Source organism: Bidens hawaiensis, unplaced genomic scaffold, assembly GCF_021521415.1.
Source record: "Bidens hawaiensis isolate Kalapana, Puna unplaced genomic scaffold, B.hawaiensis_p1.1 tig00009864_1, whole genome shotgun sequence".
In the NCBI taxonomy this organism is placed as follows: domain Eukaryota; kingdom Viridiplantae; phylum Streptophyta; class Magnoliopsida; order Asterales; family Asteraceae; genus Bidens; species Bidens hawaiensis.
In genome coordinates this window covers 82,849-96,412 of record NW_027491742.1, presented here as the reverse complement: position 1 = coordinate 96,412, position 13,564 = coordinate 82,849, and the positions used below count along the sequence as shown (strand labels likewise).

Here is a 13,564-nt window from a genome sequence, read left to right as displayed (position 1 = left end):
TTTCTTTCGTTTCTTCTAGGGATAAGAACAAGGGTGACCAACCGCCTAGGAGAGTAGTAGCTGACTATGGTAGGCCGACAACGAATCCTCACTCAATAATCACTTTACGGAACGGTGCCGCCGCTGGCAACTCATCAAAACCGTACTCCAATTCGAAGGGCTAGAGAGCGAAGATCTTTCAAACCACATCGACATGTTTGTTCAAATCTGCGAAAGTTTCAATATCAGCAACATGAACAATGAAGACATCTATCTCCCTGTTTTTCCCTTCTCACTCGCCGGCAAAGCCTGCAAATGGCTGAAGTCACTACCTGCTGGATCCTTCACCACTTGGGCGGGCCTTCAAGAGAAATTCATGACCAAATTCTTTCCGCCATCTAAATCTGCTCGACTCCGTGAAGAGATTTGTTCCTTCCGCATGAGGTTTGATGAGTCTTTCGGGGAAGTTTGGGAAATATTCAAGGACCTCCTTCTTAGTTGTCCTCATCATGGTTTAGATAAGTGGATGCTACTCGAGAAATTCTACAATGGAGCCACACAACACGTGAGTGAGATGTTGAACCAAACTGCTAATGGGAACCTCCTTAAGAACAAGGATCCCGATGAGTGTGTCGTACTTTTTGATGATATTGCAGCGAGCTACGAGGGGCCCGAGGGTAAAAAGTCTTCCACGTCATCGAGAGGAGTACTTTAGGTCGATTCGAGCACTAGCATGCAGGCGCAAATTGATGCTTTGAACAAACTCGTTAGAGATTTTACCGTTAAGAGTGTCGCGAAGTGAGAGGTTTGCCGAAGGGGTCACGACATCATTGACTGTCTCTTAAGCCGGGTAGAAATCAGGAGGAGGTTGACTTCGTCAACAACCCCTTGAGATATCAAAACCCCGCCTTTAGCGGAAACACTGGCTGGAGAAATCAGAATAACTATCGAGGGGGAGAAGCCAGTGGCTACCAAGCACAATACAAAGCCAGCGTCGAGAGAATCTATTCGGGCAGGGGATTTCAGGTCAGGAGAGTTCAAAACAAGTGGGGAGAGAAGAGAAGAAAGCCTCACTGGAGGAGATGATGGTTGAGCTATTGAAATGAGATGAGAGGAACCAAGTGACAAATTAGGCAAAATTTACGGAACACGATGCTATGCTGAAGAACCAGGCCACGTCTCTAGCTAACCTTGAGCGTCACGTTGGAGAGATTTCCAGCCAGTTATCCGAGAGAGCACCAGGTTCACTACCAAGTAATACTGAGAAAAATCCGAGAGGGTTCGCCAAAGCAGTGATTACTAGGAGCGGTGCAAGAAGAGAAAGAGAGGCTGATCCTTCGAGAGTTGTCACACCTGCGGTCGATGAAGAGGAGCAGGTGGACGAGGCGATCCAGATGGAGCCTCCTCCGGCCGAGGCACACCAACAGACTATTCCAGCGTTAAACGTGTGTAATTGTGATCTTGTATTATTGAATAGATAATAATCTGTACAAGAGTGTTTATATACTAGACTATATTACAATTAGAACCCTCTAATATAATTATTGTAATATCTAATCTAATATTTCTAATATTCCCCCGCAAGCTGAGGTCGGGAAACGACCTACAACTTGGATTTTAAAAACAAAAATCGATCTGTCGGCAACGGCTTAGTGAAGATATCAGCAATCTGATCACGAGTTGAGATGAATTGTACAAGTAAACCCCCTTGAGCAACTTTTTCCCGGACAAAATGAAAGTCTACTTCAACATGTTTCGTTCGGGCATGAAAAACCGGGTTAGCCGAGAGATAAATAGCACCAAGATTGTCGCACCAAAGTGTAGGAGCGGACTTAGCAGAAATACCAAGCTCACGTAATAAGGCTTCAAGCCATGTAAGTTCGGCGACAGTGTCAGCTATAGCTTTGTATTCCGATTCGGTAGATGACCGAGAAACGGTACGTTGTTTGCAAGCTGTCCAAGAAATCAGATTAGACCCTAGGTAAACAGCAAAACCCCCGGTGGAGCGTCGATCAACTGGACACCCTGCCCAGTCAGCATCAGAGTAAGCCTGAAGATTATTCCAATGGGCATCATCAAATGCATGAAGAGTAGATCTAGAAGCATGCCGAATAAGGAGACCATAAGCACAAGTACCGAGAAGATATCTGAGAATACGTTTAACCGCTGACCAATGGTTCTCAGTAGGAGCATGCATGAACTTACATACGTTATTAACAGCGAATGTGATATCTGGCCTAGACAAAGTAACATATTGCAGTGCTCCAACTAACTGTCTGTATTTGACCGGATTAGAAAACAAGGAGCTGTCGTCTAAAGATAACGGAACAGATGTGCTCATCGTGGAAGAAGCCGGTTTAGCTGTGGATAGACAAGCTCGTTGTAAAAGTTCCAGAATGTATTTCTTGTTGGTGCATGATGTCAGTAGTTCAGTGTCAAGTGTCTGTAATCGTGTTAGTTGGATTTGTGTTATGTATGTAAGCAAAGTTCTCACAAGTTCGCTTGATATAGGCGAACTTGTGGAACAAGCAAAGTTAGGGACAACTTCGCCTGAACATGTTAGGCGAAGTTGTCGCCTATATAATCAGCTAGGTTACGGCTGAGTTAGTATTTTTATTGTTAATCGAGTTGTAACGAGTCAGAGAGTTTGTGTAATCAGTGATCATTGTATCACGTGTTTCCAGTTGCAATACAACGTGTCTTTGTTTATTGTAACGTGTGTTTAATCGTGTTAACTCGTATCGTCTTCTACGCTCGTAACGTCTTACGTAGGGATTCCGCACCTACGTAGAACGAGATATTCCGTGTCGATCCGGCTGGGAACCTACAATTGGTATCAGAGCATTTGCTCGTGATTGTGTGGTTCGGGATTATCACGCGGGTGTAGATATCGTTTCGTTTGACTATTCGCGGGACGAGTTTACCGAGTTTTTGTGTCCTACTCACCTCCCACCATCATAAACAACCCATAACACCTTTGCATACCTCAAAAAATCCAGAAATCAAACCTGCAAAATCATCGTGTTCATCAGGCGAAGTTGTCGTCACTATTTGTAGGGTTTAGGCGAAGATATAAGGTTAAGCGAAGTTATCCACAACTTCGCCTACCTCTCAAGTTCGCTTATCTCAAGCGAAGTTATCCAGAACTTCGCCTACTTCACAAGTTCACTTATCTCAAGCGAAGTTATCTACAACTTCGCCGAATCAGACGAATTTAAAAGGGGGAGCGAAGTTAAGAATCAGCGAAGTTAAGACTTAAGCGAAGTTATCCACAACTTCGCCTACAGTACTGTTAAGAATAAAATTTTTATTTTTCGAGTTTCTTTGTGTTTCGTGAAAGATAACTTCAATAAATATTACGGAACGGGTGAAGATGGAAATGGAAGCGGGTTCAGCTACTAAGGCACCGAAGATGCTTAAGGGAACCTATTTTGTGGCGTGGAAAGATCGGTTTGAGCAATATGTCAAGTACCAAGATGCTAAAATGTGGGTGTGCATTCAAGATGGATACATTCCACCAACTGCTGAGTATGAGGGTCGTGATCAGATTAAGAAATACAATAAGATGGAAGAAGAAGATAAGAAAATGTATGAGGCTGAAAGCAAAGCTCATGCAGCGATAACAATGGCTCTTCCACAAGAGATTCTTCACACCTTCAGGAAGTATAAAACTGCTAGAGAGCTTTGGGAAGCACTTGAAAACCGATTTGAGGGTAATGTGGGGATTCGTGCATCAAAGATTAAACTTCTCAAAACCCAATTCTCGGTGTTCAAGTATCTGAAGAATGAATCACTTGATGATATCATCACGAGATATTATCATCTGATGACCGAACTCAACAATTATTCCATTGCTTACAAAGAAGATGAAATCGTAGAAAAGCTTCTTGATGCTCTCTCACCGAAATGGGAGATGTACACTGTCTTGATGAGAGAAGACAAAGAGTTTGCCGACTATGACTTGGAAACAGCAGTCAACAAACTAAGAACTTTTGAACTTAACATGGTTCGAAAAGAGACACCAACTGATCAGGTTCAGGATCCAGGAATGTATGAGGCAAAAGTTAACTCAAGTTCAAGTTCGAAGTCTGAATCATCTGCTTACTACTCAAAGGGAGACTCGGGCGCTAACTCAACACATGAAGGTCATGTATCTCTCAACATGAATGGTGATGTGTGTTTTGTAGCTGGTTGATCAAATGCTTCTAAACCTCAAGCAACCAAGAGTAGTTTTTCCCCAAGTGTTTCGAACAACAACTACTCAAAGATGCCCATGAGTGTTAAATCTGCTGAACAGCAGTTTGCTCTCTATGCATCTTTCATTGCTTCATATGAAAATTACATTAAGGGTAAGATTGTTGATCCTGCAACTTTGGACAAAGACTATGATCAGATCGATGCTGATGATCTGGAAGAGATGGATCTGCAGTGGCAGATGGCGATGATTGTGAGAAGAGTTAAGAGGTTTATGAAGAAGACACGTAGAAAGTTTGTTGGTGAAAGACCAGGTTTTGACAAGTCAAAGGTGCGATGTTATAACTGTCAACAAAATGGACACTTTGCTAAGGAGTGTACAAATGAACGAGTTGAACGTAGTCAGAACAGGTCTACAAAACAGAGTGGGGGTGGTAATGAGAATAGAGCCATGATATCCAGACAGAATGGGGAATACAACTGGAATCTGCATGTTGAGGAAGTGTTCGAACAGGCCAATTTAGCGAACATCGAAACTGCAGGAAGTGAGAAAGTAACTGGAGGAAATGAAGCTTACATGGAAGAAGTGGCAGACCAGCTCACCGAGGTAAGTAACAGACTCCCTTGTACGAAATGTGAAAATCTTTCTGAACAATTGACAACTATAACTGATCAGTTTGTTAGTTTGGATGCTCAATTTAAAACATTAAAAGAAGATCATCATTTCACTAAAGCTAGAGAAAATAGTTACAAGGTAAAAATAAAAGCTAGTGAGAAAGATATCAGAAGTCTTAAAGCAAAGCTAGCTGAAAAAATACAAGTAATTGATCTTAGCTATGAAGTGTTAGAAGAGAAAACCAAACTAATAGCTGAAAGGGATAAACAGATAGCTGATCACCAGGTGAAAGTGGTGGAACTAAACAGAAAACTTGAGCAATTTAGAAATTCCTCCGCTATACTTGATCACCTCGTTAGTGATCAAGGTTCCCCAGTTAAAAGGGGAGGAATTGGATATCATGAAGTTCCACCACCTTACAATCATAACTATACTTATGATCCTAGTAATCAGAAATCTGTTGATGTTGATTTTGGTCAGACAGTTCCGGTTAAGGTTACTATTAAAGAACCAGAAGTTAGTAAAGGCGAAACAAGTAAGCCTGTTTCGAGTGTTAAGATTTCGGTTCCTAGTCCTGTCTCATTAAACTCGGACAAGTCATCCAAGTCGAGTGAGACAAAAGAAGAGGCAGTATTACCAAAACGTGGAGAGGAACATATATCAAATGAAAAGAATTCTCCACTAAACCCGTATGTCCCACCATATGTGAGACAAACGGGCAGTAATGCAGCCTCAACATCTAAAACAACTATTGAAAAGAAAGCTGAACACAGGAGTTGTTTCAGATGTAATCAATTAGGACACCTCATTGCTGATTGCCCTCTGAAGCAGAGATTCAGAGGTATGAGGCCTTCAAAAACTGAGAACAGAACTAATAGTAAGTACAATAATGGTAAAAATGAAAACTCATCAAAGTTCAGAAATTGGAGTAATCCAGGTTTTCAAAGAAAACGATCTCAGTTTTTCACTGCTAACAACCAAACCATAAGTAATAATTCATTTAATTCACGAAGGTTTGGATGGCGTCATAGTCAATCTACAAGAAGGTATCCTTTTAGGACTTACAGAAATTATTCTGATACTAACTTTGGACAGCCAAAGTACGGGATGTATCGACCCAAGACCAATAGGTCTTGGGTCCCCAGATTTTAATCCTCTGCTTTAAGCGTGCAGGAACAGTTGAACAGGGCTGCAAACAAGCTATGGGTTGTGGATAGCGGCTGTTCCCGGCACTTGACGGGTAACAAGAATTTGTTACACGAATGGAAACCTGTTCAGGGAGGAAGAGTGAGTTTTGCTGGAGAAAGTGGTGGAAGGATTACTGGAATTGGGACGGTGACTAATGATCTGTGACAAAGATTACACTGTGCACTTTACCAAGAATGAAGCGATTGTACTGTATCCTAGTTTCAAGATACCAGAGAATTGGATAGTAATGAAGGCTCCAAGAGAAAAGAATACGTATATTATGGACATGAGGTCGACTGAGATGGCAACAGAAGAATCTTGTCTTCTGTCAGATGCAATCAGAATCGAAAGTCAACAACAGGTGGATGTCAGTTTCTTGGAGGCAGATTAGTGTCATGGCAGTGCAAGAAGCAGACCTCAGTCGCCATTTCAACCTGTGAAGCAGAATACATGGCAGCATCGAACTGCTGCTCCCAGGTTCTTTGGATACAACAGCAATTGCGCGATTATGGTCTGAATTTCACTCATACTCCTATTTGCATAGATAACACTGCTGCTATCTCAGTAACTAACAATCCCGTAAAGCATAGCAAAACTAAACACATTGACATTCGTCATCATTTTATACGAGATTATGCTGAGAAGAAACTGTTTGTGCTCGAAAAGGTTGATACGTTAGATAATTTCGCTGACTTGTTTACTAAAGCGTTTGACAAAAATCGTTTTCAAAACCTTGTTGAGCTGAATGGGATGATTAATCCCGAGTAACCGTGTTTTGGGTTTTTGTTTAAAAAAAAAAAAAAAAAAAAAAAAACGTCACTATCGCTTAGAATTATGTCGGTTGCCTCAGTTTGAAGGACATATCTTCGGATATGTTTGGTTCTCATTTCTACTTGTAGAATATGAGGATAGCCATTAACCAGATGACTGAAAGTGACCGGGGCGGTTTATGATGTGTTTTTATTCTTTCGCTGAAAATTAGTCGGTCATACGTAGTTAGAAGGACATATACTTGTATGTGGTCGGTCCAGCTGATCCATTGGATCTTCAGGATAGCCGTTTACCTGAAAACTTCAATTTGATCGGGGCGATTGAAGTTAAAATTTTTTTTCGGGAGATGAAATTATTTTTCAAGTCTACTACTTCGTAAGAAGTTCCGTTACTATGTTTAACAGAAAATTGATCCAACCTTGGAAAGTGATAGATATACTGATTCTGTGTGCTTAACTAGTGAACTTATTAGGCCTAAAAGACTTTAGAACAGTCATTGTATGTCATGGTAGCTTTTTATGGTGCGAAAAAGTAGAAGTGATACTAACTAAATCTACTCGATTTTACGTGGAAACTCCTTAAGAGTTGTGCATGTCTCCATATATATCTTTCCGAATTATAGGCAGAAAAGCGATTACCCAGTCATACACGAGCCCGTGAGTGTTCTGATTCCCGTGAAGATAGCGTGTCAAGAACTGCAGTGATCCAGATTCGGGACTTGCAGTTGTTTACTACTCTGAAGTTGTGTAAATACTTAAAAAAAAAAACAAAAAAAAAAGTGTGTTATTGAGACATTCTAGAGTTCATAATGTTCATACTTCTCAATCAAGATGTAAGAAAGAGAACGGGATGAAGAGTCTAAAGATCGAAGAGTACTTACTATTTAATCAGACACTACGGGTCGAGGTCAACTCGGGGTGACTTGGGGAAAGCCAAATATGCTTTGAGAATTGATAGGAGGCATCATAATCTCTGAGTTGTTGCCCATTTAAGTTTTGAGCTTAATTGAACCTAACCCGTATCACAGAAGCGATGAAAACCATTTTAAGTTATTTACATGCTTACAACATGTTTCTTTATGTCATAATACAGCTGAACACGGATCTGTGTGACAGTCACTTAATTAGTATGATTCCTGTTCGGATCTTTTCTTAAACATGGTAGTCCCTGTCGAGACCGAAATTTGATCCCGTGTACTTTAATTTTTAAAAGTTTTTTCTACTTATGTAGTTGTATGATTTTATACCTGGTTACTTGGTCTTGATCATATCATTTAACGCTTTAAAGGTTGTTTTAAAACTTAATTGCAAATTGTTCAAATTATGTGGTTTGTTTTGTAAAGTTCAATATATCGGCGAACTTGTGCATAACTTCGCCTGCAATAGGCGAAGTTATCCATAACTTCGCCGGTATAACTCCGCCCCTATATAAAGGATTTTTAAGGTCAGACTGTTCATTATTTTCAAATCGGCGAACTTACTCACTAAAACCCTAAGCGAACTTATCGATCTCGATTCATCTGTGTTACACTTTCTCAGTTCTAACTCGATCTAAAGGTGTGTAGGGTTATAGTATCGTATAATCAATGTTATTGCCGTTAATCATCGGTCGTTTCGACCCGATTCTCGACCTCGCTTATTCAAAAACTCAATACCCGATTTTCAAACTTGTTATTACGTGGTCGCAATCATATTGATCGTCTAGAACTTCATAAAAACATGTTTTACAAGATCCTCAATCTCCAAATTCACCAACTACACGTCGATTCGAAAACCTAACTGTTGCCGATTCATATTCAGGCGAACTTACAAGTTAGGCGAAGTTATTCTTAACTTCGCCTGAGGTTTAACTTCGCCTGATAATTAATTATGTAACAGTATATGAGGCGAACTTGTGGTTAGGCGAAGTTATCATTAACTTGGCCTGGCCCTTTTAATTTTAATTAACTGTTAACAGGCGAAGTTCAAGTTGAGGCGAAGTTGTTCCCAACTTCGCCCCACCTCTAACTTCGCCTATATAGAATAAATCATAACTTCACTCATGGTAAGAGGCGAACTTGTGATTTGCCTTGACGTTTATCTAACTTAGCCTGTTTGTTGCAGAAATGGCTGTTGTAGCTGGAGCAGGTGGTGCAGGTGGTGATGACGGAGGAGACAACCAACGACAGTTTTTCCCGGGCCATAACATGTACATAACATTAGACCCGGATGCGAGCGGTGTTGATGATTTCCGCGAGATCATCACATTTCTTCTCCGCTCGCGTATATTCCACGCGATTACCACAACACTGCCGATATCCTTGCCAAACATTGAGGATTTTTGACAGACAGTGGAATATGACTGTCGAGTCGAGCCCCCGGTTATGCGAGCAATGGTCAACTATCAGATTGTTCAGTTCTCATCTGAACAGATCCGGGCGGCTTTGCGGTTCGGAGATGAAACAAGAGACGATCCGACAGATTTTGTGGCTCCATTCCAAGATGAAGCGTTTCTGTGAATGGGATACTCTGGTCCCTTGGGGGACACTCAGAGACGCAAGGGGTTCTTGCTCGACCAGTGGCGCTTTCTCATGCATGTGATGATAGTGTGCATGTCAGGGAGAAAGGCTGGTACTGATGGGATGGGTGCGACCATGTAGTCGGCGATGACTGCTCTGACTTATAATAAGCGTTACAGCTTTAGTCAGATGGTCTTCTACGAGGTAGATCGACAAAGAAGAGCGGTGGCGCGTGAGAGATTTCTCATGTATCCAAGATTTCTACAAATGATCTTGAATCATGTTGCTCCAACGCTACCTCAGCGCCGCCCAATCAGATATGTAGAAAGTGTGAGTAAAAGGATCTTCGCCCAATGCAGATCTTCCAGTGCGAGGAGCAAACCTGAGCTCCGTCCTCGACATACTCCACTATTTGGGTACTTGATCAACCAGGAGTATGTGCCAACTCGTGGGGACGAGTTTCGGGACCCGGCACCACAACAGGCTGGAGCACCTCAAGCTATACCTGCTGCTCCTGTTGTGTCACCGGAGGAGAATGTAGACCTTGATGCTGAATTTGGTGGTCAAGGCTTCTTTGACATGGAGAGGGTGGATCCAGAGGAAAATGTACAAGTCTCGATTGCACAGATTTCGAGTGGGAATGTGACTAGGACAGCTACAACGGTAGCTGATTCTGATTCTGATAATGATGTGAATGTAGCGAGACGATTTTTGGTAAATCAAGAACGTATTCATGGGAAAAGAAAGAGAACTGATGATGACAGCGAGTCAGATTATGAAGAAGAAGTACATCAGTTGATTCGCAGATCAAGAAGGGAACGGGCAGGTGCAGGATCGGGAGCTGGTGAGAGCTCAAGGATGGTCCGTTTCACCCCACCCGCACTGTCCGGTATGACAATGGTCCCTTCATCATTACAAGTTACAAGACCAAGCGCCACGGATGTTCCCGTGGTGGCTACCTCATCTGCATTCGGCCTCCCACCCACTACATTCCAACTTTCGGCTCCTGAGATTGTATCGTTGCCACCTCCAACTCTTACTCCAACGGAGGTCGTGGCAAGATTGATTGAGTCGACGGTTGTAGCAACTGCAGGATTATCAGTTACGTTGCCACCTGCGGTTACGTTTACGCCTACTTCTGAGGTCCCGGTTACATTGGAAATCCCTCCTCAATACACTCAAGATATATCACATCTGAGGTTTGATTTCGATGCAACCTTATCCGACACTGAACGAATAGCAGCACTTGAACGGGTCGTGGCAGAACAATCAAGGGTGAATCTTATCCAGACCCATGCTATTCAGCGCCTCGTTGCAGAGAATCAGATACAGTCGTCCCTGCTGATAGAACATGGCAAAATCATTGATGCTTTGAAGGAGTTTTTGGCATCTCAGGGGGAGACGAGCTGTAAAGGCGATGAGCTGAGGAATAAGAAGCGAAATGATCGAGACGATGATCCCAATGCATCGAAAGGTGCAGGTGGAGAGTTGCCAAGAATTGAACAAGCTCTTGGGACTTCCACATCTCAGGGGGAGTCGACAAGTGCAGCTGGTGGTGATGATGTGGTGGTAGTGGACGTTGAAGAGATGGATGATGAGTTTATAGGTGATGATGATATATTACCGATTGAAGAGATAGAGAAGAGTGGTGCTGAGATTGTTATTGATAGTGAGATTGAAGAGGGAGAGATTGTAGAGTAGAATATTGAGCATGAGATTCCGGATGTTGATAAAGCAGATATGAGTAAAGATATGGGAAGTGATGAGACGGAATGGGAAGAGCAGCCAAGATGGAAAGAAGGCTATGCTCAGTGGTTTGTAAAAACGAAGAAACCGGCGGTCCCTACTATGTTCAAGAAAAGTTACAACATTAGAGGTTATGCTGAATCGAGAAAGGGGATTATATGCTGGATATATGATGAGCAGTTGAGGCTCTTTGTGATTAAAAGATATGATGGTATTCAGTACTTCAAAAGGCTGTTGAGATCGTTGAATACATTGCCAGAATGTGAAGTGAAGGACTTAGCCAGATTGGGGTTAATAAACAGGAGTGATGATAATATGGCTAGAGTCACTGGGAAGATTGTTTGGAAGGAGAGTATAAAAGAGAAGAAGTGCTGTTGAAACCACAAAAGGGAAAACTTATTGAAGATAAAGATAGAGGATTGAGAGCAGATGGCAAGCCTTGGATGATTTGAAGTATAAGCCGATCCGGTGTTTAAAAGAAGTGCTGATGAAACAAATGCCCAAGGATGTGCTGAAAGATCTGAAGTGGTGGTATGTAGATTGTGAAACAGCTGAAGCAGTAATGGAAGACGAAGATGAACAAGAGCTGCTGAGAGTATATGATCCAATGCATCTAGTGAACTTGTCTCAATCTGATCTGCAGGTGCTGAATGAGAAGAAGATATTTTATATTCCTACTTGGAAAGACGAAGCGAAGAAATATCAAAGAGTTGTTTCGGTATGTGTACGAGAAGGAGTTCATGCTTGAAGATGAAAGATGCAAGATTGTTGAAGATTACGAGACACGTGTTTGAAGATAAAGATATGAAGCTACTGCCAAGGGGGAGTCTGTTGGTGCATGATGTCAGTAGTTCAGTGTCAAGTGTCTGTAATCGTGTTTGTTGGATTTGTGTTATGTATGTAAGCGAAGTTCTCACAAGTTCGCTTGATATAGGCGAACTTGTGGAACAAGCGAAGTTAGGGACAACTTCGCCTGAACATGCTAGGCGAAGTTGTCGCCTATATAATCAGCTAGGTTACGGCTGAGTTAGTATTTTTATTGTTAATCGAGTTGTAACGAGTCAGAGAGTTTGTGTAATCAGTGATCATTATATCACGTGTTTCCAGTTGCATTACAACGTGTCTTTGTTTATTGTAACGTGTGTTTAATCGTGTTAACTCGTATCGTCTTCTACGCTCGTAACGTCTTACGTAGGGATTCCGCACCTACGTAGAACGAGATATTCCGTGTCGATCCGGCTGGGAACCTATATTTCTTTTGTGAAAGAATGATATCTGAACCTTGTTTAACAATTTCCACTCCCAAAAAATTATCGAGGTCACCTAGGTCTTTAAGAGTAAATTCGGCACTGAGTTTAGCAACAATCTTGTTAATGGTATCCGAGTTGTTCCCAGTCACAATTATGTCATCCACATAAACTAGAAAATAGATAAGTGTACCACGAAAGTTGTATATAAAAAGAGAAGGATCTGTTTTAGAACCCATGAATCCTAGCCGTTGTAAGGCAGTCGAGAGACGAGTAAACCAAGCCCGGGGAGCTTGTTTTAAGCCATAAAGAGACCTGTGAAGCTTACAAACATGAGTAGCTCTTGTCTTATCAATGAAGCCTTGTGGTTTCCGAATGTAAATTGTTTCTTCAAGGTTCCCATGAAGGAACGCATTTTGAACGTCCAGTTGTCGGAGGGACCACTTGCGGGTAACAGCTAAGGATAACACAACTCGGATAGTAGCGGATTTTATTACCGGACTGAAAGTTTCATGAAAATCAACACCTGGTTGCTGATTGAATCCTTTTGCAACGAGTCTAGCTTTATATCGAGAAAGAGCCCCATGTTTGTATCGCTTTAACCTGTAAACCCACTTGCAATCAATAACGTTAGCACCAGAAACGGGTGGAACAAGAGACCATGTTCCGTTCTTAACAAGGGCTGAGTACTCTTCAGCCATGGCGTGACGCCATTCAGCGTATTTGTTGGCAGCGGTAAAGGTGGCAGGTTCGGTGTCGGGTGGTGAGCTGATGGTGTATAAGGCAGATGGATCGAATCGGACACGTTGTTTCGGATTTGGCCGAAGATTAGGTGGACGAGTACGGGAAGGTGGAGGCGGAGGCGGTGGTGTTGGAATTGAATTAGAGTTTAGTGTTTGGTGGCTGGGTATAGGGCTGTTGGAATAGGTAGAGGAAGACGAGTGATCGGATGATTGTTCAATGGTCACAGGTGAGGTCGGTGGGCTAGAGTTTGCTGGTTGGTCGGTAGCAATAGAGGTGGTCGGTGGGCTGGTGTTGGCTGGTTGTTCGGCGGCTAAAGGGTGATAGATGGGTTGGATTGTGATGTTGGTTCGGTTGTCGGGGGTGGTGGAGATGGGACAAAGGCGGTATATGGAGTAGAGTCGGTAACCTAAGGTTTAGGTGATGGTTGTGGCTGGAAGGGAAAGTAGTTTTCATTGAACCGCACACGGCGAGCGATATACAGGCGATCGGTTGTTGGATCTAAACAACGATACCCATGGTGAACAGGGCTGTAACCGAGAAAAATGCATGGCATCGACCAAAAATCCATTTTATGGGGATTAT

At 42.4% G+C, this 13,564-nt stretch overlaps 1 non-coding gene across 1 annotated transcript; it reads right to left on the bottom strand.

The window, feature by feature from the left end:
- Positions 1–388: 388 nt before the first annotated feature.
- On the bottom strand, positions 389–495 carry LOC143533761 (small nucleolar RNA R71). The gene has a single exon (XR_013135416.1). It is a non-coding gene; the product is annotated as a small nucleolar RNA R71 (small nucleolar RNA).
- Between the last annotated feature and the right edge of the window lie 13,069 nt (positions 496–13,564).